The sequence below is a fragment of the Delphinus delphis genome, chromosome 1 (genome assembly GCF_949987515.2).
Source record: "Delphinus delphis chromosome 1, mDelDel1.2, whole genome shotgun sequence".
NCBI lineage: Eukaryota > Metazoa > Chordata > Mammalia > Artiodactyla > Delphinidae > Delphinus > Delphinus delphis.
The window spans coordinates 71017876-71025048 of NC_082683.1; the positions used below are offsets into that span (position 1 = coordinate 71017876).

Genomic DNA, 7173 nt, shown 5'->3' on the forward strand with positions numbered 1-7173 from the left:
TTTTTTTTATGTAGAAGTGGCTCGAATGAGTATTTTTTATTATTTTAGAATTAAGTGTTAAAAAGATTTCCTGAATGTCATATTCTTTTTCTGGTGGTTGAATTATTTTCATTACACAGCTACATATTATAGAAAGTGATATAAATCTGAATTTATATTTTACATACATTTGTAAATATAATCATTGTAAATAATCCTGAGAGAACTAAATGAAAGCTTTGCTTTGGTATATATGTTACATTTGTTGACTGAATTTATGCCAGTAAAATTGAAAATATTTTGTGGCAACTCTTTGATTTCATCTTTAGTTTTGTGTGCTACTTAAGTGTGGTCATTTTTCTAAAACTTCTAAATACATTCTTTTTATATTTTCTGGAAAAAGTTATTTTTTGTAGTGCTTCCTTTCTAATGTTATCTTTATTGAAGACAGACCTGATTTTTAAAGAAGTAAAGACACTTTAGAGGGTTAATGAAATAGTTGAAACCATAATTACTATATGGATTTTCTGGTATCCGTTATTTCTTTAGTCTTACATGTTATTTCCATGTGAAAATAACACCCTTCCAGGTGCTTTTTACAGAGCAGGTCAGAAGTTAATGTGGGGCTAAGATGTGTTAATTTTATAGCTAGTTGGTAGTGGCAGTCATTGTATTCAGCATGAAATTATATTAAACTTGTAAAATCTGTGAAAGAATGCAAAATCTCGGAGAAATGCATGTAAAATATAATGGATTTTTTGGTCACAATTAAATATTCTTGAAGAAAATGTCTTGGAATTTTTAAATTGGCTATATATGTACTTTTAAATGATCCCATTTATACCTGTTAATAAAATCGGAGATGGAAAAAAAGGCATACTGTCAACTAATAGATAGAAGCTTTTTATTCTAATGTCTTTGTAATAAGCTTCAAAATGTTAACATTTTTCCGAAAGAATTCTGTTTGAATTGCTTGTTCCAAAATTATGTTTCATCACTTCTCCTTGCTGTCCCAGTCCCCTACTTTCAATATATTGACATAACTTAATAATATAATTCAGATAAATAACAAGTTGAGAAAAATTTTAACATAAGAACTTCTGTATTCAGAAAGTAAATAATGCTCACTTGGATTTGTCACACATGAAAGTTACAAATGGGTTAATATTTTATTTTCAGAAGATATTGCTTTTTGCATCAGAATTGAAAGATACATCAAATCTGACATTAAAATGTAATGTCTGAATGAATAGTACTGTAATGATAAACAACGAGCAGAAACTGAGTTAATAATATGAATCTCTGGCTTGGATTGTTATGAAAATCTTGTGTATAGTCTATAATTTTGCAACTGTTTTTTTAGAGGGAAAAACTAACTGAATTCCTGCTGTTATGTTTGAATGTTTTTATACATTTAAAAAGATTCCAGTTGTAGATCAATGGCTCATTAGTCCACATAATAAAAAATTTTCCAATCAAGATAGAGACTACTTTGCTGGCACAGTAGCTTAACTCAGCAGGGGGCTAGCAAACCAGAGACTTTTTCATGAGATACTGCAGTTTTATTTCTAGTGTCACCTATCAGGTCAGGATGCATATCTGTTGTTAAGAGAAATTTCATTTTTGGTGCATCAGGCCAGGGGGTGTTGCTTTTGAAGTAGTTCCCTCCTACAGGTAAAAAGAACCTAGGACGAACCCACACTACTAACTGTGAGGGTATACAGAGTTACTGTGCACTTCACTGTTAGAACATTGATCCAGTGTCACGTGGTTTTGTCTTAGAAAAGTTTTACGCGACATGATAGTCCTTTATTGCCAGCAAGCAGATAATGCTTTGTGAACACCTATAGAGAAAACCAATCAAAGTGGGGTATGAGAGCACAGGGAAGAAGATATAAATTTAATTATTCAGCCATTAAGTTTCTTCAGGGCCCTTACATGATTGTTACTTTTTCAAATCTTATAGCTATGAGCACTTTTTTTATCAGCTCCTGGATGTTTGCCGGTAAGCTCAGATAAGGTTTTCTAGATGGTTTCCTCCCTCCTTCCTCATTTATTGAGTGACTAAATTGAGCCAGGTGCTTGGGGTTCAAAAATGCACAAGGCACAGGTCCTGCTCTTCAGGAGCTTGTGGTCTTGTGCAGGGGTCAAAACCTCAAACACCTACCTATTTGGCCAAGCAGGCAAAGTAACTTGAGTGCAGCAGGCCAGTGGAGGTCTGCAGCAAGCAGGAAAGTGTTTGCTGGAGGAACCACGGTTGCCTTTCCAGTGTTTAGCCTGGTTTTGCCAGTCTTCTGACTTTTCAACAGAAACCAGTCGTTAGATTTTTAAGTAGTAGCAGCTAAATAAGATTTTGTTTTTAAATAAAACAAGCCTGTGTATTGTATTCAGCCATGGACCGTGCCTTCCTTTTCAGAGCTTTCTTTTCTCCTGTTTACAGTAGTGTTTTACCTTAGTGTATGATTTTAAAGGCTTAACATAATTTTGGATTTGTTTTACATCTGTATGTATGAGAGGTAAATTTCCATATATGCAAGGAGGAATTATGTATTTGTTCTAAGTCCAGGCAAACATTATAAATATGTCATGTTTTGTGTGCATGTTAAAGAGCAAATCACTAAACATTTTTTTTTAAGTTTTACCATGGTAAAAGCTAATTATATAAAGGTTTAATTGTTAGAATTAGCTTATCTTCTCCATTTCTGTCAATTAGTGTTTAAGAATAAAGTCTTACCCGTTAAAATTTACTGGTTTTTGCAAAGCAGGAACGGTGTTTTATTTATTCTTAAAGTCTCTCCTGTGTTTTTTTGAAAATTATGTTTAGAATTTTCAAATAAAAAATGACTATAAAAGACCAAACTTCCACAATATTTTGTAAGTTTTTTTAGAATTTATTTTACTCTTAGAGGACTAATATCTAGCACTTTAAAAATCAGTTTTGTTGAGAAACTGGGGTGCTTTGATTCTTTTGGCCAATTTTTACAAGCCAAGTAACCCACTGTGGAAACATGTATCAGTAAGTAGGAAAGTAAATTGAATTTTTGTGTCCTAGAGAATTAAATTATGCTATATAATGGAGCCCTGGCCAGCATAAGTCAGATATATGAAGGCTTGCTCAAGTGACAAGTTACAAATAATAGCAGTTCTTCAGCGAAGTAGGTAATACGGATTTCAGGTTGAATTCTTTATGCAGTGAGTATGTAATTAGATTTCATTAGTCGAAATTTTAGTTAATTAACTTGAATTACATTGTTGCTTATCCTTATTTCAAAGAAAATATTATGCCAGGTAAAAATGCCACATAGATACAGCTTTACATATTTATTTATATACATCAAGAAAATTTAAGAACATAGCTGTAGAAATAGTATCTTAGCAGTTTTTACTGTACTTTTAAATTCTCTAAGCACATTTTACAATGATTTTTGTGTTAATTATGTCTTAGTAAAAAATGATGTTTGGCTGTAGGATCTTTTTGCTAGTTGAGTGGCAGGAAAATAGTAGATCTAGGGGTCACTTATGAATTTAAAAAACCTGTTTTGGCCTATAAATATTTTTTTCAGAATGGTCTATAATTTAGTGGAAGGAATAGTAACTTCGTTCTCCAAGGTTAAACTTAAGAAAGATTAGAATAATTCAGACCTATATTTATTCTTTATATCTTTCATTCTTTTATTGATGCATACATGTAATAAAATGTACAGAATTTATATTTACACACACACACACACACACACACACACACACACACAGAATGTCATCTTCACAAGGGCAGGGATCTTTTTTGTTGTTCATCAACATGCAAATGCCTAGAACAATGCCTGGCTTATGGTAAGCACTTATTCTGTATCCGTCACTGAATAGCATAAATCTTTGAAGAGGGTCGTGGTCTTAATAGTTGGTAGAGGGACAATAAACAGTTGTAATAACAGGGTGATAAGTGCCATGATGGTGATACTCCAGAAGCATTGAGTGTGTGTCAAGAAATGCTTCCAGCCTGAAGTGATGATGATTCTTGAGCTGAATCTCAGTATGAGCTGCACAAGCTAGATAAAGGCAGTGGTGAGCATGGTGGTGGAGAAAAAACCAACCGAGAGAGAACAGCATGGATGTGAAATAAAGTATTGCAGTAGTTCTCAAACTTGAGCATAAGAATCACCTAGAAGGTCTGGGGTGGGGCCCAGGCATTTGCATTTCTGAAAAATTTCTGGGATGAGGCTCATGTTGCTCAGCATCACACTTAAGAAACACTGTAATCTGGTGTACGGGTAGTTGAGGTGAGGTATATGGTTGCATGGCTGTGGCTATAAAGTAACTTCTTAAAAAGTTTTTCCAGAAAAAATTATGATTTAATTCACTGTGATTCAGAAGTTGTAACCAGTTATCTATGGTTCTTTTCATATGGTTCTTTATCCGTCTGATCAGGCTCCTTGGGCATAATTTTAGGCTTCAAAAAGGGATTTTTGTTTTTACTCTTTTTAGACATTGTACTAAGAAAGAAAAAAATTGGAAAATTGACTCCACATTGGAAAAAACAGAACGTATTTTCTGTGATGGGTAAATGTTGTTTTCTGCACTCCTAAACCACCTTGCTTCAGTTTGTCTCTTCTCACTGTTATAACCTTGTTCTTTTTCTTGCTGGGATTAACTACGTGGCCATTGCCATCATAATGCTGAATTGACTTTACTGTAGGGACTTTACATTTCCCAGTCTAGCAAAATTGACTGCTTTTGTTCATTTCAGATTATTTGATTAGTTTAAAGCTAGGAGGTAAATTTTCAGCAAGGTACATGGGGATTTGGCCGTATGACTCCTATTAAACTTAATGGGGGTCACAACTCCCATTAAATTAATAGGAATTGTATGGTATATCCATGTTTGCTGCAGGCAAATGTAACCTTATTTTTTAAATTTGCAAATTATGTAAATTAACATTGATATAAAACAAAGCATTTTTTTAAATGATTATTTATATTTTTAGTGCAGATTAATGCGATTTTATTCCTTAAGAAAGTACCTAACTATATTGCTCTTAGGACACTAAATATTCTTTTGTGTTATGTGAGTGCAATGTAGTTTGATTGCAGCAGCGTTCTTCTGCATAGGTTCTGATGTAATTCATTTTCAAAAATATAAATATTAATGCCACTTACATATTATATGACATTGCCTCTGATCTTGTAAAAACCAAATGCCTTACAGTACTACCAGGATTTAAGAGCAAGGTATATGAGTTCTGATTATGACTCAAAATTGAAAAAAAAATAAGATTAAACTTACTGGATACCCTGGCATCTTTAAAAAAGTTAATTTGGAGTATACTTTTGTTATTTTAGATACCAATATTCAGTGTTAAATTATGCCATATTTAGTATATATAGAGATTAATTCTAGTGCTTGCTTGTTGATTTTTTTCTTCTCCCTACTTTTCCTCCCCACTTCCCACCCTATTTCATCCTCTTTTGCTTCTTTTTCCAGTGTTTAGAAAGGTTGACTTATCCATAATCTCTGTTGATTCACTAATAGGTCTATTGCTGGTAGAAAAGTGTTACAAAATCAGTGTGTTACACACAGACCTTAATAACACTGTATTGCTTGGCTGCTTAATTTTTGCAAACCTCCATATTCTGACAGAAAAGACTGAATCAAATATTTTATTTAATAAATCTGTTATGAAGTAATTTGCTAAAAGTAAAGAGGTCATAAACTTGTCCATACAGAAGTAAATTTTTGAAATACTGATTTTACATTAATATTAGACATTTATCACCGTTACTATTATATTTTGAAATAATCAATAGTGTATTAAAGGTGGCTTAATTAAAAGCACAGGAGACATGTAAAGCACCTTAATTTTTCTGAACGGTAATTGTGTTCATTACTCCTTACTAAGTAATTTCAATCGTGATGAATCTCTTGCCTCATTTCTGGAATTAATGTACCTTTTCACTTTTTTATATACTAGGTCGTGGTATTAGAGAATAAGATAATACAAATGATTGAGCACATCTGAGTATTAATGTAGAACTGGTAGTTCTCAAAGAACTTTCTTTTTTTTTTTGTGGTACGCGGGCCTCTCACTGTTGTGGCCTCTCCCGTTGCGGAGCACAGGCTCCGGACGCACAGGCTCAGCGGCCATGGCTCACGGGCCCAGCCGCTCCGCGCCATGTGGGATCTTCCCAGACCGGGGCACGAACCTGTGTCCCCTGCATCGGCAGGCGGACTCTCAACCACTGCGCCACCAGGGAAGCCCTCAAAGAACTATTTATCTGCCACATTACTAAGGAAGTCTTACTGAAACATATGCTTGGTACCCTATGGTAGTCTTTATTTTCTTTTCACCTCCTGCAAGACAGAGAACGACATATGACAGCCGTGCAGTCTACATGTATTAGACATCAATGTGGATTAGTGAATATCTCATGACATCTTTCAACCCTATTCTTTTACTCCTTTTGTCAAATTGACAGAAGTGATTCCAGGAGAATATCTAGCCTCGGCCCCGGATCTTTTGGCTAAAATGTAAGGCTGAGAAGGGAATTCCATATAAGAGCTTCTGGAAGCAAAAACATTTATAATCCCTTCTTATGAGCATGGGACTCTCCTGAATTTGACTTTTATGTTTGCTATTATTCTTGCTTTGAGGGTTTATTTTTCCTAAAAGCTTTCCCCTCCTCCTGATTTTGAATGTAATACGTTCTTATGAGAAAAGATACAACATAAGAAAATTAAGATAAGCATTTAAAATTTTTCATAATTCTAGACCTTGATATAACCACCATACATTTCCTTCTTTTTCCCCAACACACATGATAAAAACAAAATTACAATGTATAAAACAAAATTATGTTCTTCATTTCCATATACTTTTATATTCTGATTTTTCCCACTTTATTATCATAACTTGTATTACCCTGTCATTATATATTTAGATAATAGATTTTAACAGCTGCATTGTAATTTATCATGTATATGTCAAAACTGATTTAATCCTCCCTCTCTACCTGTTGGCCATTTGAACCTAATTTCTTTCAAGTATAAAATAAATATCTATATGTCTTTTTCATCATATTTGGTTGTTTCTTGGGACTGGAATTCTAGAACTCTGATTATTATATCAGGCATGTATACATCTTCCAAACTGGCTTTTTGGAAGGGTTATACTTCTCTTTGACGACTGTGTGAAAGCATCA

At 33.7% G+C, this 7173-nt stretch overlaps 1 protein-coding gene across 13 annotated transcripts in view; it reads left to right on the forward strand.

The window, feature by feature from the left end:
• The window catches only part of ADGRL2 (adhesion G protein-coupled receptor L2), a 179698-nt gene that overhangs the window by 34084 nt on the left and 138441 nt on the right, over positions 1 to 7173 (forward strand). The gene's annotated exons all lie outside the window — the stretch shown is intronic.